Genomic DNA, 26,044 nt, shown 5'->3' with positions numbered 1-26,044 from the left:
GTGGTGATGGAAAGCAAAATGTAGGCAGATGCCAGTGACTTGGTGAATGAACAATGGACAGATTGTAACCACTTACTAGCTGGAAGAAAGAGGTCTTGAACATTGTCAGAGAATTCTGAGTTTTCTTGGAATTTGTGTTTCTCAGCTTAATTCATTTATACACTAAAAGTTAAAACTTCATATTCTTTTTTTTTTTTTTTTGCCAGTCCTGGGCTTGAGCTCAGGGCCTGAGCACTGTCCTTGGACTTTTTTCAAGGCTAGAGCACTACCACTTGAGCCTCAGCACCACTTCCAGCTTTTTTCTATGTATGTGGTACTGAGGAATCGAACCCGGGTCTTCATGCATGCAAGGCAAGCGCTCTACCCCTAGGCCAAACTTCTGGCCCCCAAACTCCATATTCTTAAAGGAATTTTTCAGAGTTCTATGCCATCCTCCACTCTACTTTAAAAACACCATCTCCCTAAATTCCTGTGACAGCATTGGAATTCCTCTTCCCTTTGCTTTTCTCTACGTTCCAGGATGGTGAATGAGTCATTCTAACACATGGAGGATGGGAACAGATTTGCTGGTCTCATGGACTTGCTAGTAAACCAGAATCTTAGGACAACACACCTGTCAGTTTTGACAGTATTGCTTAGTCTCAGGGAAGGAATTGAGGAAGAACCTTGGGATTTCTCAGGGATGGCAGTATATCCTTTTTTCAGTGTCCAAATTTGTTTTGCATGAGCATTCCTTAAATGTCTACAGTCAGGAACAATCCACGGGTTATCAGGAACTGAAAGTTAGTTCAAACATTTTCCCCCTTAACTCTCTTTATGGTCACACAGTTCCCAAGTAGTTAAATGTATTTTCAGAGGAATATTGGGCATATTTTCAAAACGTAAATCTGAACATTTAATCAGGTGAAGAACAGGAGAAACAACTTGGACAATGCTATCAGTAGATGTCCAGCCTCCCATCAACTGTCCTTTTCTTCGTTAGTGTCCTCATGCTGTCTTCTGGTGGCCTAAACCTTTGCACTGGGCACTTACCCTGGATGAGCATCTCATAGTCCTCCATGCTAAAATCAGATAGTCATACTTCTAGAGGACTGAGTGTGGGTATCAAATGAATAACTGTTATTGATAACAATAGATATGGTTCACTCAGTGCCTGGCATTGTGACTTTCACATATTATTTCATGTAGTATTTATGACAATCTTAGGAGACAAGCATTTCTGCTTCTCTTCAAATAAGAAGAGACAGAAACAACAGGAGCATAAATAAGGTGGTAAAAGTCATGCCAGTGGTAAGAGCCAGTGATTGAACTTGCTCATATTATCCTCTGGCACTGTAATTAATAACACCTAATCAATTTATTTCATAAGGTCTTAATTCCAAAGAATGACTCTCAGTGGGGATTTTGGGAGCCAATGCAAGCTTGCAGAAGCTCCATAGGTAAGGCAGGCTCTATTGCACTGGAGTTTTACTCACTCAAACTTGCTTGAGTGAAATAAGTAAGCTTTATATAAAGGTTTCTGTATTAGAAAAAAAAAAGCACCCCACATGTTCTAGTTTAAACTTTTCTCTGAAATCTCCTCATCTATTGTGTTTCCAGAAAAGATGCAGGTGAGCTGTTTATCTGACTCTCCTCCCCTTTAAAACCAACTTTTAACCGCCTCTCAATAAAAGTTATTTAGTCACATTGTCTTAAAATGCATGAAACAGATATGTGACCTGTGAAAATATTTGCTATCTTTGGCTTCTTGATTTCCTGAGTCAGAGGAACTCTGAGTAGTTGTTTGTCAAATTCCCCCAAACTTTGCATGAGTACAAATCTCCTTTTGCCGAGCTGAATCTAAAGTAAAACTATGAAGTGCATAAAATTTAAAGGGAGGTGTGTGTGTGTGTGTGTGTGTGTGTGTGTGTGTGTGTGTGTGTGTGTGTGTGTGTATTGGCTCTGGCCATGAGCTCAGATCCTGGGCACTGTCCTTGGGCCATTTTGCTCAAGTCTAGCACTCTTCCAGTTGGACCACAGGCTTCACTTCCAGCCTTTTAGTGTCAGAGTCTCACAGATTCTTCTGCCTGGGCTGGCATTGAACCATGATCCTCAGATTTTAGCCTCCTGAGTAGGTAGAATTACAACTGTGAGCCCCTGACATCCAGCTGAAAACAAATACATTTTCAATATTGCTCCAGGGTGGCTTCTTGCTCTCCAGTTTTGTCCATGTCTCTTTGGCTTTGTATAAAAATATAAAGAGGCTCAGAGACAGTGTGCAGGCCTTGAGTTCAAGCTCCAGGACTGGGGAGGGGGAATATAAATAAACTGCCAATTTTATTTTATGTTTCTCTCACAGTGATAAAGGGCTCTCAGACACATTTTTGTGTGATTTAAAGTGTGATTACAAATCTGAAGACAATCTTACTTGTACAACCACAGATTTCTGTTTCCTGATTACACAAATTTCAAGTGGAACAAAGCCTGGTGGTGAAGGAAGGGAGGATGAGTGAGAGGACACTGAGGAAAGGAGTAGGATAAATAGCTAACCTTCTTTTCCTTCCCAAGCAGATAGGCTTCATAATATATGATGCAATAGTAGCCATTCTTTGACAGGTCTTGATCCCTTGGTGAATTTTGGCCACTCTGCAGGAAAAATAATCACACCTCAAGGAAATAATCACACATCAGACCTCTTGGGCTTGTTGATCTGGGTCACCAGCTATTTCTACCAGGTGCCACATTTCTCATGGGAATTAGAGAATGAATCAAAATTTACAAATCATATTATTTAGTCAAGCAGAAGATTATAAAAAAACAAATATAAAACATTATTAAAACTGAATGTGAAGGGCTGGGAGTGTAGCCTAGTGGTGGAGTGCTGGCCTAGCATGCATGAAGCCCTGGCTTTGATTCCTCGGTACCTTAGACACAGAAGAAAAAGCCAGAAGTGGCATTGTGGCTCAAGTGCTAGAGCACTAGCCTTGAGCAGAAAAGTCCAAGGACGGAGTCCAGGCCCTGAATTCAAGCCTCAGGAGTGTCAAAAACAAAACAAAACAAAAACCTGAATGTGAGCCCTGATTTGAAATGGTCTCTTAAAATTTGGCTGATCCTTCTCCCTGCAGTTATAGAAACATTCATTCACAACGTCAAATGAACTCAGTCCCCTTTCTCCCTAGAATCTCACTGTACAAGGGTAGCCTAGAATAATGCCAAAGTGACAGATGTGAACCTAGTGGCTTGAAGAGGTACTACAGAGTCTACGGTGTGAGGGCTGTGTCACCCTCTGTGTACTCAAGTCCTTTAGCTGCTCCTGGCTACCTGGACTGAGTTTCAGACTAGTTAGAAGCATCTCATCTGTTTGGGTCATGGGAAAAAGTAAATTCAGCAAGAGTGATGCCAAACATTTTTTCAAGTTCATTGAACTAATTGAGACCCTGGGGAGCTATCACGAGCAACTGTGCTGCCATTGCAGTCTTGAGCTCTATGGTCATAGCTTACTGCTCATTACTCATCTCCTGACTGAGCTCCTTCTCTTTGGCCCTAACAATGTAAGCTGGTTCACAAGCCGATCGTCACTGTGAAATGAACTGGCAAGTCTCACCTATTCTCACAGAACTTCAGATCAGCTGTGCAGCGTCTAAAATAAGCTTTTCTCCAATAGGGAGCCAACGCTACTTAGATATTTGAGGAAACACTTTACCGTGAAATGAACTCAGAAGAGGCAAATGAGAGGAAAATCAACTTAAGATGCTCAGTAGAAGTAAATCCATGAACAAAATAGAATATTATAAATATGAACCTTAAAGGAATAAAAAAGAACTTAAAATGTAAAAATGATGACAGAAATTAATCAAAGAGTTGATAGAAAAGTTGATTACATGTTGCTGACTGAACTGTATCTTCTTCAAAGGTGACTGTCGAAACTCTAATCCTTGGAACCTAAGAATATAATAGCATTTAGAGATAGGACTTTAAAGAGGCATCCAAGTTAAAATAGACTCTTGTGGCTCCTAATCTCACCTGACTGGCATGACTATAAGAAAAGAATATTAGAATGCATGGAGGGGCCCCAGGGACACACATGTGAAGGGGTGACCGTGTATAGAAGCAGTAAGAAGGTTGGTCTCTGCACCCAGGAGAGAGGTCTAAGAAGAAAAAGTGCTGATACTTTTGCTGTGGATTTTCAGTCGCCAGATCTCTGAGAAAAATCAATTTTTGTTGTTTAAATAATTTGTTTTGTGACTTTTCATTATGGTGACCATAGTAAGTGAATGCATCCTTTTCCCCAGAAACAGAAAATAACAACAGATAAACAAAAAATGGAAAGCAAGGAATAAAAGTTTCCAAACGGAGCAAAATATCATAAAAGGAAAATAGACAAATGAAAAAAAAAGTTTGAAAAAAAAAGAATTTTTTCTTGTATCACTTTTGTATTTGTTTACCTTTGTTCCAAAAATAAAAAAAAAGAATTTTATGAAGTCTTGAAAAGTACTGAATATAATAATAGAAAAAATCCAAATCATATCATTGTGGCATTTCAGAACACAGGAAATGGAGAACAGCTTGTACAATTGTCTGGAGAGAAGGAGAGAAGATAGAAAGTTTCTCTCCAATTCAAAAACAAATGGAGCCGCACCAGTGACTCACTGTGGGAAAAGGGTGAAAGAACTAGGCCTGTAAAAGCAGGAGAAAGAAGGTTTTTGCCAGGTCAAGATTTTGGTCTTACAAGAATTGAAGGGTTCTCATAAAAGGTATTAGTCAAGGGTGAGGCTAAGCAAAATAAACTTCAGGATCGGGAAACAAGGGATTTATCCTTGTGGTTATTGTTTTTAATGTACTATATGAAATTATTTTTTACTCTTTTTTTCTCCCCCCCCCCTTTATGGTTTAGCCCCTGCTGCTGCTGTATCTGACTTTGGTACCTTGTATATTGTGTATACATTTATTTGTTTATTTGAATCAGGGAAGGGGAGGGGAAAAACAAGATGATGAGAAAAAGGACAAAGGCTTAACTAGTATAACAGTGATATTCACTTTACAATCTGGGGAAGGGGTTGGAGGGGGGAAAGTAGAAGAAAAACATGGAAAGGGATAACAATAAAGTAATGTATTCACAACCGTATGAATGTAACTTTAACCCATCTATATATATCATCCTGATAATAAAATTAAAGAAAAGATATTAGTCAAGATTGACAGAGGCTGATAGTTGGATCCCTCTGGGAGGGTCTTTTGGGTTTAGTAGATGATATAATAATTTCTTTTAGTTATAATAGGTCTGCAAACTTAGTAGTTGAAAACAACACATTGAATTGTAATTCCTTTGTATAATTGTCATAGTAAAAAAGTGTGAAAAATCACAAAAACTCAACTGACATGAAGAAAACAATGCTCTTTAAGAGAAATATTGTCAATATTTGGCCTAGTGGTAGAGTGCTTGCCTAGCATGCACAAAGGTTCAGGTTGGATTCCTTAATACCACATACATAGAAAAATGCTGGAACGGGTGCTGTGGATCAAGTAGTAGAGCTCTAGCCTTGAGAAAAGTCCAAGGACAGTGCTCAGGCCCTGAGTTCAAGCCCCACGGCTGGCAAAAAAAAAAAAAAAAAGAAATATTGTCCATTAGAAATGAAAGGAAGGCCACATGTGTGCTTTCGAACTTTTAATAGTGATACTAAGTTAGCAACTGTAAATTAATTGTAATATATCTAAATAAAATCTAGTTTATAAAAATATTATATTTCATGTATAATATAATTTTAGTAAAATTATTAATGAAATGCAATTCCCTCTGGTGTTCAGTCTCTAAAAATTTGTGTCTGTCTCTATAATTGTGTGTGCTTTACACATAAAACCCATCTCAATCTGAGCAAGTCACATTTAAATATTTAATAGTAAGGTGACTGTATTGAACAATCCAGAGAGTTAGAAGTAGAACAAATAAATGGATACTGTTTCTAAAAGAAGGGTAAGTTTTTACTAGCCATTCAGAATTAAGACTGCATGATAACCCAACAAATTTCTTGCTGCAGTAATCTTGCTAGTGGGAATTCAACTCAAGCTAGAGATAAATTAGTTGATTTTCAAAGTTTCTTAAAAATTACCCTTTTAAAAATCAAGAATAATGTATCTAAGGGCAATAATGTGGACAATGCATAGTTGTTTAATGGAGTATTTGATAATGTTGTATTCTTTCAGTTAGCAAATGTTAACAATTTGATAAGTATTCTTCCAGTTCTTCCTCTATATTATTACTAGGGTATGTAAATATACACTCATTGTACATTTTCACCAAGTAAGTACCAGTTAGTTGCACAAAGGAGCTTCATTTTGGTATATCCATATAGCAAAATAATGTACCTTGATCAAACTCACCCTGCATCACTCTCCCTCAACCACTTTCCCTTTTTTTTTTTTTTTACAAACCTACAAGTTTCATCATTCTCATTTTGCATACATACAAGAGTATTTTGATCTTATTCATCTCATTCACCCTCCCTCCTTCCCCCATGCCTGCACACCTGTATTCTGAATAGGATCTGTTTTACATTCCTATCCTTCATTTATTTTATTTTATTTTTTTGCCAGTCCTGGGCTTGAGCTCAGGGCCTGAGCACTGTCCTTGGACTTTCTCAAGGCTAGAGCTCTACCACTTAAGCCTCAGCACCATTTCTGGCTTTTTTTTCTATGTATGTGGTACTGAGGAATCGAACCCGGGTCTTCATGCATGCTAGGCAAGCACTCTACCACTAGGCCAAACTCCCAGCCCACCTTCATTTATTTTTAAGTATAGATTCAATGTTCCAAGGGTTTCATGTGTTATTTCACACATATGTATTCTGCACCTTAATCAAATTGAGATTCCCTGAACCACCGTACAAATGAACTGTCTGCACTGGAGGGCTTCACATACAAGGTTAATAAACAATGATCCCATAAACTTCCTTTTTCATTTCTTCATCCGAGATTTAACAACTCTCTGTATTAAGTTCCTGAACTAAATGTGTTCTCAGATCACACTTTTACACGGCAAATCACAAACCCAGCCACATGGCATAAGAATGTCTGGTCATTTGCATCCCTAAAGGTGAAGGTTAGGCTACAGTTTTGCCACTCTGTTGAATAAAATGGTGTGTCCTGAATAGAGCATGAGTAGAATAGAGAATGAGTAGACAATGCTGTGTCTTATTTCTGTCATCTTTCTTCCAGTGACATTATTGGGATGGCATGTTCTTATGCTCTCACAGACTTATTTATACCAACCCAAGCAAAAAACTTTGGGATACATTAAAGATATAAATAAAAAAGCATAATGAAGGAAGACATTCACAGATCATTTGGGTGAAAGTTTGTTTTATTGTATGTGATAGAAGACAATGTAAAAGCTGAAAGCTAAGATTCTTGTCTGTAAATAAAAACAGACAGATTTGACTATACTACTAGAAAATATATTTTTATTTAAAAAAATCCTTTGAGCAAGTATACTGTAAACTAAAAGAAAAACTCTGATTGGAAAAATACCTAAAAAAATCTCTCTGTGTCTAGTAGACATGGAGAAGTGATATGAGAAAATCCAACTTAGAGAAAAACAGGCAAAATATAAAAACAGAAGAAAATGTTTAACTCCGCCCTCCTTCTAGTAGTATAATTTTTCATGTTATTTTAAAGTACACAAACATACTGAGGCCTATAAGTTCTTCACAGGTCTATAGGTTCTGAAGAAAATTTGCTCAGACAGACTTAACAGACGTGGGGAATACAAGTCAGCTACCTTAGAATTTGAGAATACTGCCCCTGTAACACAAAGCAAGTTAGAAATTGTCTAGTCTTGAGAATTCCTTCCATGTATGTCTGAACTGTCACTCATGCACCTAAATTCGTGTGACTGAACTCCCAAGATTCCACTTGTCTGCACAATTTATTTTTTTTCCTAACTTTAAAAGCATTGGAAAAAAATCTCATTTCATGCAGCACATAAAGTAGATCTATTCTAACTCAGTGATGCCAGGTGGGTAAACATTTCTAGTTTTTCTGCATTCAGTACTCTATGGCAAAACTAATAGTATTTCCTTATTCTTGTTTTCACTGGCTAAATACCATGAATTATGGCTCTACTCCAAAGCTGGTGAGTTATAGAGTCATAATTCTGTTCACACACAAATATGTTTTTCTTTTGCCTTTTGGACAAGGCTTCCGTGTGTGGGGAGATGTAAGATCTCATATCCACGAGCTAGCATGTATGCCAGAGAAGTTTTCTAGATTCAAATCTATATTTAAGATTTTAGTAGACCAGTTAAACATAAAAGTTAGGTCCTTTTCTTTATTAGATTAGTTGCTTTTTACACAAGAGTCTACTTATCTTTACTTATTTTAAATGTAACTAAAATAAGCTTCAAAAGTAAGTGCTTTCTGGGAAAGGAGAGAGAAGGAACAATTCCTTCTGTTCCTCCTTCTTTCTATTCTTTCTTCTAGCTATTATTATTATTATTATTATTTTCTGGAAATTGAACTTACTAGACACAGTTCTTTCTTTTGTAGCTGTTGTTAAATTACAGATGTAAAGTTTATCAACATTAAGCTGTGGCAATGAATTCAGAAAACATTTCTGGAGTCCAAAACAAACAAAGCAAATTTAGCTAAGTAGATAGCCAAACAACTAAATGGGTTTCATAGAAACAAATGTCCTAAACTCTTAACTTTTGGTAGCTGGGTTCAAAGATAAATCTTTTTAAAACCACCAGTGCAGATTTAAAAAGACAAATTGAACTTCTTTCTAGCTCTGTCTACATAACTTAATGCTTGAATCATGTGGTTATAGAAACTGTATGGTCTCATAACCTATACTATGCAAGGATTTAGTTTAACAGGTAACTGCCTGTGAGTTCAAGAGGATATTTTTATGATCTTGACAGAAAAGATCACAGCACAGGTTTTATCTTTAAGACTGTGGCGAGAAGGTTATAAAGTGATTTCTGCTGATTGCTGTGTCTTCCACTGACGTCAATAACACTTCATAGTTTGTGGTTTGGTGTATTTTTAGATTCTAAAGTCATGGATGATGTATTTAATAGCATCGGCATCAGTGTTTGACTCACAGATTTATTGTTAACCCTTGCCATCTGTTTTTATTAGAGAAGCAGTGATGGGAAAATAAATCTCTTCAACTCTTCTGAGTAATTTTTCTGACCCAGAAAAGAGGGCATTAAACATCCCATTCATGTGCAATGAAATGGGGCAGCTTGTTACTTCAGTGAAGAAAGATGTGTAAGGATAGAGCAGAAAATTTGGTGTCTCACATCACAAGTCCAGTTCAATAGTTACACAATATGGTGGAGGAGCCTTGATCTCCAAGATTCTGTTTTCTCTATGGCAGAAAGGAGTTAACAGCAGCAGTATCCTGTGTCATCTGGCATGCTTTCTGGGTCAGAAAGCCCACTCTTAAAATCTCAGTAGCACAAACTAGTTTCACATGGGTGTAAGAAATAGGAAATACTTTTTTTTCCCTCAAATCACTAACTGGAAAAACAAGTGACCCTCAGATGTCCTAGATGACAAAGAACATTCTCTTCACCCGGAACACACCAAGAAAACAAGTGACCCTCACATGTCGTAGGTGACAAAGAACATTCCCTTGACCCGATGCAGCTGTGCCATTAACCTGCTTGCTTTCCTAATGGCCAGGTGGGTGCCAATGTCAGTGACCGAAGGGGATGACACTCCTTCGTCTTGTTGAATTGAAAAAGACAAAGAAATGTCTCATTCTCTCCCATGGAAAAGAAATCCTATCAACCTTCTTTTTTTTTTTTTGTTTTGAGCAGATGTATTTTTTTTTTCAGGGCTCTGTGCATGCTAGGCAGGTGCTCTACCACTGTAGCCAGGTCTCTAGTCATCTTTTTTTTTTTTTGCCAGTCCTGGGCTTGAGCTCAGGGCCTGAGCACTGTCCTTGGACTTTCTCAAGGCTAGAGCTCTACCACTTGAACCTCAGCACCACTTCCGGCTTTTTTTCCATGTATGTGGTTCCGAGGAATCGAACCCGGGTCTTCATGCATGCTAGGCAAGCACTTTAACCACTAGGCCAAACTTCCGGCCCCTCTAGTCATCTTTTTGTAAGTAGTTATTTTGGAGACAGGGTTTTATTCTCACGCCTGAGTGGGCCTTGTCTACAGTCCTCATAATAGGGCTGCTTAGGACAGCTGTGCACCACTGTTTCCAGCCATAGTGCTTTCCTCATAGCTAGGAAAACACATGAGCCACCAACCACATCCAGCCACTGGCTCCGATGGAGCCCCTCTCTGACTTTTAGATTTTGCCAAAACTGACCTTGAATCTCAATCCCTCAATGATCTTTGCCTCCAAAATAGATAAGACTAGAAACCTGAGCCACGGTGACTGGTTTCCTTTGCTTTTTGGACTGGGCTAACTTAGGCCATGTGTGAATTTTCTACTTGACTTTATCAGGAGACCACATTGCTTCAGCTAACTCAACATGCGGGAATGGAATGCATTCGGAGAGGTCAGGCACAGGGGCCACTCCAGAGCCTTGTCAGGATGAATTTACATGCACAGCAACTGGGAATACAAGGCATTCTGTCCCTGGTAATTACTACTGATCCTGAATTACCATTGAATAAATGACTGTATCTGCTCAGATAAATGGTCTGTTTCCCCAATGGAACCTAAGATGCCATTGCTCCTGAAAATAACTTTCTGGAAAGGTCTTCTGTTTCTAGCTATGATGGCTACAGTCACTCATTTGCACTCCTAAGTCAGATATGGAAGATGACAGGAAGAGTATGCACTCTTTTTAGCATTTCTTTGAGTGGCAGGCTCGTTCACCTTCATTCTTGCCACAACTTCTCTAAATTAAGTCTACTTTGAGATTTGATGTGAGATTTCATCATGCATAACATTCCCCCGTGAAATATTTGTAGTCATTAGTGTGGCACAGAACCATCTCCCTTGTTCGGTTATAGCTCTGATTATCACACCTTTGCAAAGCTTCTTCCAAGTCAGGTTAAGGATACAAGGCTAGGTATGGTCTAATCCCAACTACTCAGAAGGTTGGTAGGATTATGGGTTTGAGGCTAAACTCAGCAAAAAGTTAGAGGGAGCTCCTTCTAAGTCATTAAGTGCAAATTTGTGGTCCCAGCTACAGGGGAGGCCATAGGCAGGAGGATCTCAATCTGAGACCAGCCATTGACAAAACTGTTGAGAACTTACCTGTGAAATAACTAAAGCAAGACATAAATTTTCAGGTGTGACTAGAGGTAGAATGCCTACCTAGCATGTTTGAGGTCTTGAATTCAACCCCCCCCCCCACGGCATAAGTTGAAATTTTGCAACTGACATTTATGTCTTTTTTTCATTAAGAGAGTGATTATAAAAAAAGAATTGAAGAGAAGGAATTTGGAATAATTTAAAATAATTTAAAAGCGAACTCTTTTATAGTTTGATGTAAATGGAAAAAAATGACTCTTACTCAGGAAAAGGAATCATGCATGGAAAATCCCAAATTAAAAGGTCATTGAAGGAACCAAAACAAATACAAAGTAAAACCAGAGAAGGGGGAGTTGGGAGAGGGAGAAAGGGAGAAAAGGAGAGATATATTCTATAAAGCTAAGGAGAAATGTGATACTTTTCAACTATCTTTAAGGAAATTACAAAGTAATTATTTAATCCATACAGAAAGCACATCTAAACATTACTTAACCAAAAGGAAAGAGAATTCTCTTTTTAGTGTTTATTAAATTTTTTTTGCTAAATGTTCTATTAACACTTTATATGATCTCTTCTTTTTGATTCTTAGTGGGAGAGGCTGTATAATGTTATTCTTGGCTTTAACTATTATTTCTGTCATCTGTCATAGGCATGACCTCATCTTCTGGAGGCTTAAGAGTCTTGGGGAGAGGAGTTACATGTGTTTGAAAGGCAATCTGTTATGTTAGACTTGTATCAGGGACGACAGAGGAATATTCTTAGTTCTCTTGTGATGAGGAGGGGCTTTGAATATTTGCTTTATTTCTGGCGTGATTTGATTTCAGAACTCACACTCTTTTACTGCTCCTCCTCTTCCTGAATGGCTGCAGCTGGAAGTTTGGCTACTGTTCCTAGGACTTCCTGGCTTGGCATGGCTCATGTCTGGAAGGATCTGACAAGGAAATGGTCCTGCCTAAAAGACTGGGAAGATGAAGAGAGCTGGACCTTCATTTTTTGTGTGCACTAGCAGTGGTACTGATGACAGAATAGCTCTCCGGATGTAAGTGGTTGTCATTTTACCTATTTTGGAGTGGTGAGAAAGTGAGATGTTGGCAGTAGTTGCTTTCTTTCTCTTTGGGACTTCACATCTGAAATATATGGTGTCTTTCTCAGAATGTTCTTCCTCCAGCCTTTCCAACCATTTTATAAGCATCTCAGGCTTTATGTGAAATCGGTTCTAGTCAGTGCTGTCCAGAGAAACAAAACCAGTAGGATCTATCTAGTTAGAGATAAAAATGATAGCTTGATAGGATGTGTTACAGATATAGATACAGGAGAGGGCATTGGCTCACATGATTATAATAGCCAAGAAATCTCTAATAGCCTGGTTTAATCCAAGGGAAGTCAGTGCTATAACTCTTATTTAGAAGCTGAAGGCCTCCAAACTCAGGAGCATGCTTGTGCAAGTATTAGGGTGCAAAGGCTGGAGAATCAGAAGACTTCTTGGTGACAAGAGCAGCAAAGTTAGGCTGTTAAAGCTCTTTAAGAGACAATGCGTGAATTTCCCTTCTTTTTTATCCTCTTTATAATTCTGTTTGGACCTCAGATGATCAAATGATGCTCATCTACACAGATGAGGGTGAATCTTCCAAACCATTGATTCAATCACTAAGAGCTTGCAGGACTTAATCTCACTGATATACCCAGAAAAAAAATGTGTTACTAGCTATATGAGCATCTATTAGTTTAGTCAAGTTGACATCAAAAGGAACTATCAGCCCTGTTAGAATACTTTGGAAGAAAAATAGTTTTAAACTTTATTTTTTTTAGTCTTTAAGTAGGTGTATAAAGAAAGTGCCATTGAACAAAGCAGTTTGTGAATATAACACATCTTGATCAGTGAATAGAAAAGCAAAGCTCAACAAAATAAACACCAGGAAACATGTATCCTCTTTCAACATTCTCATTCATCCCTCTTCTACCCACACCTTCCCTCACTCACCTTAATTTCATAGGATATGCATTAAATTCTTTAAAAATTATCTTTGAGTAGCTGAACAAAGTGCCATTTAACAAGGTAGTTTATGAATACAATATATCTTTGTTTTTTGCCAGTCCTGGGGCTTGAACTCAGGGACTGAGAACTGTCCACCCCAACAAAAACAAAAACAAAAAACAAAAAGTGTTTTTGCTAGTCTCTTACCACTCACTCAGGCAGATTTTTTTTTTTTTTGCCAGTCCTGGGTTTGAGCTCAGGGCCTGAGCACTGTCCTTGAACTTTCTCAAGGCTAGAGCTCTACATTTGAGCCACAGCACCACTTCCAGCTTTTATATATATATATATATATATACACACATATGTATGTGGTACTGAGGAATTGAACCCAGGTCTTCGTGCATGCTAGGCAAGCACTCTACCACTAGGCCAAACTCCCAGCCCAGGCAGAAATTTTTTTAATTTAATTTTATTTTTTTCCACAACTCTCAAAAGCTTTATTTTAATTTAAAGTAAGATTTGTTGAATTAGGGAAAGAAGTTTGACTATTTCTGTCACAGATCTCTGTTCACTTGCCAGTATTATCATAACTATCATAAGAAGAAAAAAATCCTATTATTAAAGTACAGTTATGTTACTCTCTGACTAATATTTGTAAAAAAATAGCTTTGTTTACAATTAGCCATTAGCATTTATTTACAAAGATAGTTTAAATGGCCTCAGACAAAAGTAGGATGATTTTTAAATTTTATTTTAATGTATAGAGTGGTTACAGATATATTCGCTAGATAGAAGGTGCATTATTTCTCACATATTGATACCCCTTCTCATGTTTTTGTCCCCATTTCCTTCCCCCCACCCCTTCCTCCTCTCATTTTTCCCCTCCTATTTCAAATAAAAAATAAACATATATACAATATACCAGGTAACAAAGTCAGATTCTATAACAATATGAGATTAACCAAAGGGCACCACAAGAGAAGAGAAAAAAAACCCAGTACATTAAGAACAATTGACACTCATAATTAAGCTCTTGTTTCCATGTCTTAGAGGTCCATTAATTTGGCCTCATCCTATATGGCCTTATGTATCTAGAGTTTGAGCTATTGTAATCTTTTGCTAGGAGAGTCCTAGGTTTGTACTAATTATTACAAATGAGGGAAACCATTGAACCTATGTTCCTTTGGGTCTGGCTTACTTCACTTAATTTGATTTTTTTTCCAAGTTTTTCCATTCCTTACAAATGGAAGGATGTTGTTCTTTCTGATAGCAGCATAGAATTCCATTGTATATAAATACTGCATCTTCATGATCTAATCATGTACTGAGGGCATCCAGGCAGAACTTTTTTTTATCTAGATTCTTTCCTTAGAAAGGTCATGAGATTTGGAGCCATGTTTGATTTTTTTTTATAGTCCATCTGGAAGAAAATGCAGTTTTAAATATAAGTAGTATTTGATTCAAAAGGTAAATGTAGCCGTAATATATATTTAATAATCATGTAAGAAAGTTTAGTTGCATACCTGAGCATTTCCTCTTTTAGTATCAATGAAGAGAAAAAAATAAATGTCAGCTAGGGGTATCATTAAGCAGTAAATCAACATCTACCTGAATTTGACACAATAATAAGACAATTTGTTCTCATTCATTCTTCAAGGTTTCAGGGTAAATTAAGTGCAAGCTGATAGAGATGAGGGATGCCTGTGGTCTTGGGGGCTTAGGAGAGCTCTTTTTTTCCCCAGAAGGTTCTGGATCAGAGAAGTTTCTCCCACCAGTAGTCCCAGCCTCCATATGGGGTTTCCAGTAAGTCTCTACCTATTCTAGTTGCCTTCATCAGCCTCTTGGCTTTGGGTCATGGAGGATTTCTTGAAAGCTGCTGATAGCATCCCTTGTTTTGGATGAAGAATGACAGCCTGTAATTATTTGCTATAAAAGGCAATAGCTCATTTCCTCCATTCTAGAATAAATAGTTGAAAGGTAGAGGAAGGTGGTCTAGTTGAGCAATTTGAACAATTTTATGACAACATCCAAGTGAGTGCCTGTGGAATAAAGAGAGAAAGAGATATGGAATAGGAATGTATGTAAGTGTATAGAAATACAAGTGCACCCAGAAAAAAACTCTGGCAAAGTAGCTGGATATGAAATTAACCCGCAAAAACCAGTAGCCTTTCTGTATGCCAACAATGGAGTGAGGCTGAAATCAGAAAAGAAACTCCTTTTGTAACAGCCTCAAAGAAACAAAATACCTAGGAATTAATCAGAGAGGTGAAGGACCTCTGTGATAAAAACTTTAAAACCCTGAAAAATGACATTAAAGCAGAACCAAGGAAGTGGCAAAACCACTCATGCTCCTGGATTGAGAGAATTAACATAAATGGCAATACTGCCCAAAGCTATTTACAAATTCAATGCAATACCTATCAATATCCCAACAGCATTCTTTAATGAAATAGGAGAAGCAATAAAAAATTCATATGGAATAATAGAAGACCCTGCATAGCAAAAACAAGCCATAGCAGAAAGAACAGTGCTGGAGGAATATTAATACCAAACTTCAAATGCTATTATAGACTTGTAGTTACAAAAACAGCTTGGTACTGGAACATGAACAGGACTGAGGGCTAATGCGATTGAAGACCTAGACATGTTCCCACAGACCTATGGCCATCTAATCTTTGACAAAGGAGCCCAAATTATCAGATGGAAAAAAGATAGCCTCTTTGACAAATGGTGATGGCAGAATTGGCTACACACATGCAGAAAACTGAAATTAGATCCTTGTATATCACCCTGCACCAGAATCAACTCCAAATGGATCAAAGACCTTGAGAAGATACTGTGAAAATATTACAGGAAAGGATGGGGATACACTAGGACTACTTGGCACAGGTTGAAACTTTCTAAATAAAGATGCAGAAACACAACAAATGATAAATGGAATTGTATTGAATTGCATAATTTCTGCATGGCAAGATAAATAGAAAGCACACAGATTGGGAGAAGCTCTTCACTAGTTATGCAGAGACAAGGAGTTATATAAAAATATTCCTAGAGCTCAAAAAATTAACCCCCCAATAAAATTCCTCAAAGAAACAACCACCCCATTAATAAGTGGACTAATGAATTAAAAAGAGACTTCTCTGGAGGGGAAATAAATGGCCAATAGACACATGAAGAGATGTGGCTATATCTGGCCATAAAAGAAATTCAAATCAAAACAACATGGAGATTCCACTTCCATGATAGGATGGCCATTATCAGGAAAACTAACAATGGCAGATGCTGTCTGGAATGTGGCCAAAAGGGAACTCTATCTACTACACTGTTGGTAGGAATATAAGCATGTTCAACCAGTCTGGAAAGCGGTATGGAGGCTCCTCAAAAGAATAAACATAGAGCTCCCCTATAACCCACTTTCCCACTCATGGGCATTTACCCAAATGACCGCAAACCAACCCACACTAAAGCTACCAGCACAACCATGTTCATTGCAGCGTAATTTACCATAGCTAAGTTATGGAATCAACCCAGATGTCCCTTAGTGGATGAATGGATCAAGAAAATGTGGTATAGATATTCCATACTTCTATCAGAAAGGTGACATTGCCCCATTTGCAAGGAAATGGAAAGACTTGGAAAAAATTATATTAAGTGAAGTAAGCCAGACCCAAAGAAACATGGGCCCCATGGATTCCCTCATTTGTAATAATTAGTATATTGAAGACAGTCTTAGTAGAAGATCACAATAGTTCAATAGCTATGTACATATGGCCCTATAAAATGAGGCTAAGTGAAATAAACATCAGGATATGGAAACAAGAGATTTTTCTTTGTTGTTGATGCTGTTATTTTTAATGTACTGTGTGAAGTTCTTTCTTTTTATCTCCTATGTTTTATCCCCTGTAGTCACTGTTTTTAAATCTGGTACCCTGTGCCTTGTACATATGTTTATCATATTGGGGGAAAGGAAGGGGAATAATAAAATGGTGAAACAAGGGCAAAAGGTGGACAATGCAACAGCAATACTCACAAGACACTGTTGGAAATGAACTTTACAACCTGGAGGGGCAGTCCTGGGGGATGGACAGTGGGAGAAAAATGAGGGTGGTGGTAACAATATTTGACAAGAAATGTGCTCATTACCTTACTTACATAACTGCAACTCCTCTCTACATCACCTTTACAACAAAATAAAAAACAAAACAAAACAAAACAACTTTCCACAAAAGAGAAATCTGCACGTTATTCCTGTAAAACAAAAACAAAGATTGAATATGCATTGTGTTTCCCAAATTTACCACCGCTTCAAACACACACACACACACACACACACACACACACACACACACACCACACACACACACACACACACACGATCCTCATGCTTCCACTTTGAAAACCTATGAATCTGTAAGGTATGGTTGGATGCAAAGAGTGCAAGACTGAGGCTGGACCCCAGCGCTCCCTTCAAGTTAGAGGAGCTGAGGAGGTCATAACCCTTGTGATTCTATTGACCTCTTGTATGAAAATCTCTGTGATTGATTATGGTTGAGGAACTGAAGTACTGTGGTATCACATGTTTGCCGTATATTCCAAGTCTGTATTTTATTTTTAGCTTTGTTACTAAAGTGCTGAGAAGAGGGTGTGTCTTGTGGGAAGTGGAATGTTTACTATGTAATCACTGCCCTGATTGAGGCAAGTCAAATGTTAACCTCTGCATCACTTCCATTTTGCCCAAATGGTATTCTCGTGTCCTAGCTTCTTTGTTAAGAAGAAGATCCTGTAGATCCTGTCCAAGAACAACAGAAGAAATGAGCAGCATTGGTCAGGGCACTTAATGGAGCCAAGTGGCCATTGTTAATCAGATCTCAGTCACATTTTCCTGTCCTGTTTGTCTACTGTGCACCTTTGTACTGGGCTACTGATACGCCCTCTATGCTCCACCTGCTCTGGACGAATCTGACCTTTGCACGGGGCCATGCCTACTGTTTTCCCGAAATGCCATTAACCCTTGCTGACTTCCTGGGCAAAGGACTGCTTCTCCCACACTGTCCAGACACTATAACACACCTACTTCCTCTCTTACAAAACAGGGATTTTTTTTTTAAACCAGCACCAAATCACAATTTGCATTTGAAGCTACCATTTTGTACAATCTTGAAGCATGTTAATATTTCTTAAACTTAGAATTTCCTGGGTTTAAATCCCTATGAAAAGCCTAGAATATAGTTTTCTTCATTCTTGCTTAGGTTGGTTTTATTGGCAGTTGACAATCACAGAGTAAAAATATTGGAAAGGAATTGGCATTTTCTGCGTGTCAGGCACCAGTGCTTTTGGTTACCATTATGGAATGTTCTAAAGGAGACACTTCCTGTGAGGAGAAGCTAAATGATTTTCTGCTTCACAGAGCAGTTCTACTCCAACCAGTTCAGCCAGTGACCCTTTCTTTATCTTTAGTCAATGCGGAGAGCTTTCAGCTCCCAAATAATTACCAGAGACATTGATGAAAACCAGAAGGGACGTAAAAATTTCAAGGAACCCAGTGAAGTTTGCAAAGTTCTTTCATTAAATCCTACATTCTGTATGAATGAATGGTCCCAGGATATTTCAAAAGCTTTTTTTTCTCTCTTATTTTTCTTAGCAATCAAAGAAATGAGCACTTCTTTTACATACTATAGTTGATTAAAAATGGCATGTTGGAAAGATATTGCAAGAAAAAGTATAAAATAAGTGAGAAGTATAAATGACTACAGATGAAAGGAAGAAAAATTTATCACAGTTGAAAAATAACTTTTTAAACAGCAATCTGGAATGAGCTGGCACTGGTGGCTCACAGCTATAATTCTAACTACTCAGAAACCTGAGAGCTGAGGTTTGTGTTTCAAAGCCAGCCCCAGACAGGAAAGTCCATGAGATTGTTATCTCCAATTAAAGACAAAAAAAAAAAAAGCCAAAAGTGGACCTGTGCCTTGAGCACAAAAGCTCAGAGGCAGTACCCAGCTCCCTGAGTTTAAGCCTCAGGACTTTAACACATACAAAATATGGGATTAGGACCATAGATCAACTCAAAGCAAGATAAAAGGGATCAGAGCCTCTATTTTGCATCAGTGTCCTTTTTTTTTTTTAACTGATATTTCTCTCTCTAGCCTCCTGGCAGCTACCTTAGAGTGCAGGAAGGAAAAAAAGGACTTAGCAATAATATGATTTCAAGGATGAATGGAAGAAACTTCCTCCAGAAAAGAATGAGCAGATCTGCCTCAGAACAGACCACCCATACAGTAGCAATGAGTCACTTACCTTGACAGCTATAACAACTTTCATGTAATTCCTCCAAACACAAGGACATCCTTCTGTTCCAGAGAGCTTAACTGCACAAACTTTTCCTTCTTTTTCTTACTTTGTCTATTTTAACGTAAGGCTCTTTATCTCCAAGATAGCTGAAAGTGGGTGAAAGTACTTACTTTCCATATTCCAAGCCATTTAAATATTTCTATTCATTCTGTGTTTTTATTTACTGTAAACAAATAAATAATGTAAATAAACAAATGTGAGTGGCACGTCTGACAAGTAGAACTCAAGAAGTTTAGGATGGGGGCATCTAACTCAGGTTTCAGAGACACACTTGATTTCCTCCATTAAAGGTACATAGTACATAGCTATCACAATAGCTGATGGTCACAGTAGAGATTTGGAATTACTAAGAAAAGGTTAACATTTCTTCAGGATGTTTCTTAGAAGTCCACAAGTGTACCACACCCTACTTCCAAATTTTCTCTGGAGAGAACTGTACAAATGAAGTGCTTTTATGATCTTGAAACTGGGGTAGGAGACTTACTTTGTCATAGGCACTGGAATTCTGAGGCTTATGGTTCTTCACAGCCTTGCACCTACCCCAGCAGGCAGCTGTTGCCTAGAGCATGAAAGCTCAGCCTACAGTTATTATGTGTAACTTACAGTCAAGAATGCCCCTGCAGGGGTGGGACCGTGGCCTAGTAGTAGAGTGCTTGCCTAACATGCATGAAATCCCAGTTGATTCCTTGGTACCACATACACAGAAAAAGCTGGAAGTGGTGCTGTGGCTCAAGGGGTAGAACTCTAACCTTGAGAAAGCCCAAGGACAGTGCTCAGGCCCTGAGTTCAAGGCCCAGGACTGTCAAAAAAAAAAAAAAAAGAATACTTCTGCATGGTCATGCTGAAAGTGCTCTGCCAGACACTGAAAAGTCACACCTGGCTGGCTCCTCCATCCTTGACTTCTTCTATTTCTATTTCTGTACTGTGTCTGTTGATAAATTATTTGCTTAGAAAGCTTTGGCTTGTTCTGGGGTCTGTTTGGAGGAAACTAATATTACTTTGATAATAAGGGGTCTAGGTTTTTATGTGCTCTCTTACTTAAAAAAAAGTATGGGGGCTGGGAGTTTGGCCTAGTGGTAGAGTGCTTGCCTAGCATGCATGAAGACCCGGGTTCCATTCCTCGGTACCATATACATAGAAAAAAGCCAGAAATGGTGCTGAGGCTCAAGTGGTAGAGCTCTAACCTTGAGAAAGTCCAAGGACAGTGCTCAGGCTCTGAACTCAAGCCCACAACTGGCAAAAAAAAAGAGTATGTCAACAGCCAGCCTCAGTGGTTCACATCTGAGATCCTAGCTACTCAGGAGGCTGATATCTGATGATTGCTATTTGAAGCCACCCTAGGCAGGAAAGTTCATGAGATTCTGATCTCCAGTTAACCACCAAAAGTCTGGATGTGGAAATTGGTTCAGATGGTAAAATGTCAGGCTTGAGAAAAAGAAAGCTATGGAAAAGTACAGTCTCTGAGTTAAAAAATAATATCTCTTGATTGGGAGGGAGTGGGGGGAGGAAGAGGGACAAAAACATGAGAAAGGGTATCAATGTTTGAGAAGTAATACACCTACTACCTGATGAATGTAACTGTAATCCCAACAATAAAATACAATAAAAATTATACATACATATATCATGGAAAGCTATTAAGCTCTCAAAGAAAAATAATTTCCATCATTTGGAAGTGGCAAAAGATAGCATCTCTAAAACATCTTCACATAGTCAAGATCATAAGCAAAAACATCATTTATTCTACTCAATATTTTTTTGTCAGTGCTGGGCACTGTCCTTGGGCTTTCTCAAGGCTAGATCTCTACCACTTGAGCCATAGCATCAGTTCTGGATTTTTTCTATGTATGTGGTACTGAGGAATCAAACCTGGTCTTCATGCATGCTAGGCAAGCACTCTACTACTAGTCTAAACTCTCGGCCCTCAATGTTATTTTGACTATTTCATTAGGCTACATCTTTCAGTATGATCTGAGGCTAAAACATTTTTGGATTGACAAGTATTTAGATGGCTCCTTTAAATTTTTTTTTACTCTAGAATATATTCACAGCATACCCCGGGACATTTCTTTCTATATATCTATTTATATTGAAAACTTGTTTTTGGATGGCAGTGGGGTTTGAACGTAGGGCTTAGTGTACGTTAGTGTAACTCTACAACTTAAGATACACTTCCAGCCTTTTTTACTCTGGACATTTATTTTTCTTTTCCTTTCTTTCCTACAGCAATGTTACTCTTCTCAGAACGTTTGGAAAGCTATTTTTGAAGTTTCTTGAATCGGTGTCATAGTTTTATATACATCTTTAGGTTTGGTATTCAAGAAATCTCTTTCTTGTTCTGAATGTAGGTTTCACTATGGAAAAAATTAATTTGAACTAAGTTAATGGGTGATCAGGCTGAAGATGTTCACACATAATGTGATAAAGTGCCACTAGGCTCTGATGTTATGACTTAAGGACCTCAAGTTATTTCCATCTTACAAGGGCTTTATCTGGATGCAGCTTTATGCTATCATGAGTTGGACTTCTATAGTTGGATTTCGTGTGTGATTATAGATGGACTCACAAGTGAACATTGCTGAAGTTCCAGAAAAGTGGTTTTAAAGTGTCAGAGACGCTCTCCATCTCTCCTCCCGCCTGCACCCACACGTTGTGTAATTCACTCTCATCTGGTGAGCTCCATGGCTCTACTTTTCTGCCACTTTTCTCTCGTTTTTTACCCTCCTCCACCACTCTTTCTAATTTTAATTTTTGGATGATTCTGTCTTCTTTCCTTTATGTATGGTGTGTTCAAGTGTATGCTCTGGTTATATATGCAATAGGGTTTTGATTTTTGCCTGGCTAGCCTGAACAGCATTACTCCTTTTAAGCTTCTTGCTTAGTTGAGATAATAGACACGTGCTACTGTGCCCCAGCTTTTGCTGTCAAGATGGGGTTTTACCAACAGTTTTTCCTTGGTTCAGCACAGTTTTCTGGATCTCTACTTCCTGAATAGTTTGGATATTACAGACATGAACCAGGTAAGTTTACAATATTTTCATGTTTCATGTTCTGAAATTTGAATGCATTGCAAAACAGTTCATAAATGCATTGGAATGTATTATCACGCATTTTAAAATTGAGAATACTTAAAAGCTACTTAAATGTTCTTGGCTGTTTTCATGAATTGTTATTAATTAGTCATCACATCTGTATATTAGATCTCTTGAACTTATTCCTTCTATGCAACTGAAGTTTTGCATCTTTTCATTTAACATTTCTTAATACCCTCTAAGTCTCCACTCCCTGGTTAACCATCTTCTACTCTTGGTTCTTAAGATTATGTTAGGTTCCTTTAGCTTAAATTCCACATGTAGTGACTTTATGAAGCAGAATAGGAGGGAAGTTTAGCTCACTTAGCAGCAGCTTCATCATCTCAATGTTCGACTCAATGCTAGCATGCCTATTTTATGGACGAGAAACAGGGACATTCTTATTTTTCCAGTTTTATTACATGTTTATTCTTGTTGCAAGCCAAAGATGTTTTGGACGTAAGGAGGTTTCCATTAAATATGTGGAAAATAAAGGTCTCAAGATAGCTCTCTTGGAAAGCTATATTGGAAACTCAAATACTGTAGCATCAGTCAATCTAAATTCTTGAGAGAGTAAAAAGTATTTTCTATGTCTGGTTCAGTTCTATAAATACTGAATTCTAATAGAGAAGAGTTACTTGTTAACAAAATAGAAGTGACTTTTGTATTCCTTCCCAGAATGCTAACTTCTTTTCTTCTTGTGTTTTGAGAAAGATGTGTGTTCTGTCTGCAGTTAAGAGCTCAGATCTGTGTACTGATCAAGACAGAAGTGAGGCCTGAGAAAACACAGAACTGAGGTAAACGTTCCAGGAAACACCATAAGTCTTGTCACGATGTTCTGTGGTATTTCAAGTGCTTAGAAAAAGGTGAACTAGAGGTGAATATGAAAAAGGTAGAGACTCAGCTTAGTCTGAGGAAGAGAAAATGTCTAAAGGAGTACCAGGTTATTTTTTTTTTAATATAAGGATGTCTTTTTGTTTTCATTAAAAAGAGGACATGCTAGTCAACTTACATTTAGGGCACACATTGGATGAATGCTACATATTTGATTATGGTCCCCTCCACCTTGAACTACCCTTCTTCTTTTTTGTAACACACTGGAAAGATGACAGTTTTTTTAAATCCTTGCTACCGGGCAGTACTTGGGACCCCATTTTTGACCAATGGGAAATAGATACAAGTATTATCTTTTTAGTCTTGGTATTGTCTACCAATGAGAGAAACCTTGAGTGTATGCTTATTAATATGTGGTCTGTTGATAGATGGGCATGGGTAAGCAAAAAACAACATGAAAGCCAACTTTGTTTAAAACATTATCACTGAAAAGCAAAACAATTATGACACAGATTGAAGGGATTCACCTATCCCCATCAGCCGAACAGGTGGAATGTCAATCATGGCAGTTATTTTGAATACTTTACAATTATTACAGGGATCTTCTAGCAGGTGCAGAGGCCCACTCCCCTCTCCCCCCCACACAGCTGACATGCTCTAGTCAGGACCATTCCAGACAGTTTGGAAAGACAACACTGTAAAGCAAGACAAGTCTTGGTGAATGCTAGATGGCCCTGCAGAGACAGCATGTCCTGTAGTGGCCCAGCAGACTTGTGATTGGTGAAGATCACGACTCTTTATTTTTGGAAAGTGTTCTGCTGTGTTCAGTGCAAGCACCCTTGTCCTTTACCCCCTCCTGGCTATTTCACCAGACTATTCAGTTCACATTCAGAGTCAGTTTGAAGACAATATCCTGAGCTAACCCCCTGCTACAGCAATAGTAAGCCCAAGGTAAAGTTTTTTCAGAATGGTTTTCCTCTGGCCTGTTTTGAACTTTTATCATGAACAGGGAGCGTTGAGTGCTGACATGAAGAAGAGATGGTGGAATGACAGCAATGGCAGTGACACAGTACATGAGCCATGGCAGTGGCTTTGGCATTTGCGGCAAGAAGATAGCTGAGGAGTCCCAGGAGATGCTAGGGACAGTGGAGATGACAAAGGATAATGTGAGTAAATAGAAGGCTGTGAAAAGCTGAAAATAGATATTATAGGCTTCAGTTACTGAAAGGGTTCCTGGGTGCTGTCCAGCTCTAAGAGCCCAAGATGATCATACCAGGTCTGTGAGCTGCAGCAGTGAGGCGGAAGGGCCTGACACCTGGGGCCCAGGCACTATAAACCTACTTGACACTGACTGCTGCTCCTACTTGCTGCTGCTAAGAGCTGGAGATGACCCTAGATGTTTCCTGCCAGCCCATGAAATAAAAGGTCGGAGCAATAAGCCTAAAACTAGAGCCATAAATCTCTAGCCATTACACCCTAGACCCTCAAGTCTCTGGTTCTCAGGATTTGGAACTACAAGCCTCTGAATCTGTCGGCTCAACCTGTAAGCCTTTGGCTCTCAAGAGTCCAGGTCTTTTAATACCAAAAGAGAAACTCCATGCCTGCTTGTGATTTCCATCTGAGTAGAACAAAGGGTCAGCAGCCATCTGATTTGTAACAATTACTCCCATCCTACCTAAACATCATCTCATTTATTTTCCTCAGAACATTTTCTCCTTTTTAAAATGATCTCATTTGTTAATCTGTCATTCCACCCTCCATCATTGCTAAATGCATGGGAAGTATACAGTACCCTAAAGAATTACATTTTCATGGCATCTGTGGATCCTGCTTAGTATCATCTTAAGCCTTCAGAATAGCCCATGCAATCTGCTGTGGCAAGAATCTGGTGAAGGTAGAGATGGTCCTGAATGTTCTTTGCTGAACCAAACTGTGTGCTAATGCTCTCCCTGACGTATCCATTGTCTCCAGACAGAGGAAACAGGACTCAAATATTTGGAAAGGCTATTATTAACTGTGCTAAATAGAATGGATGCTGTTTCTAGACCCTAGGAAGGGTTCTGGGAAAGCAGGGTGATGCTTCCAGGGCTGACACAGAATACTTGTTCTTTCTATACTTTGTTTTACTTAGCTAGTCCTTTCAGATGCAATATACAAAGGATCAAGTTCACATGGCTTTGGTGATTTCTTTTCTTATTTGGAATTCTCAGCAGCTGTAGTCTTTCCAGTTTCTACTGGCTGCTGTACTCCAGTGTGCTCACTTTCTTTTTTTTATTGTAATTAATGGAAGGGTTACATTATATTTGCCAGATAGAAGGTGCATTACTTCACAAACACTGATACCCCTTCTCATGTTTTTGTCCCCATTTCCCTCCCCCTCCCCCTTCCATCATCTTGTTTTCCCCCCTTCCCTATCCTCTTTCAAATGAAAGATACTGTAACCATATGAGAATAACCAAGGGACAACAAAAGAGATGAGAGATAACAGGACATTAAGAACAACAATCACACAGTGTACTCACTTTCTAGCTCCAAAAATGTTTGTGCTTCTTAGTCTCCCTGATATCTGGATTTGCTTTCCCATTGCTACTTTTGAGTTCCTGACTGGTTCATC

Source organism: Megascapheus bottae, chromosome 1 (genome assembly GCF_031878675.1).
Source record: "Megascapheus bottae isolate mThoBot1 chromosome 1, mThoBot2.hap1, whole genome shotgun sequence".
NCBI lineage: Eukaryota > Metazoa > Chordata > Mammalia > Rodentia > Geomyidae > Megascapheus > Megascapheus bottae.
This window is presented reverse-complemented; position numbering follows the sequence as displayed.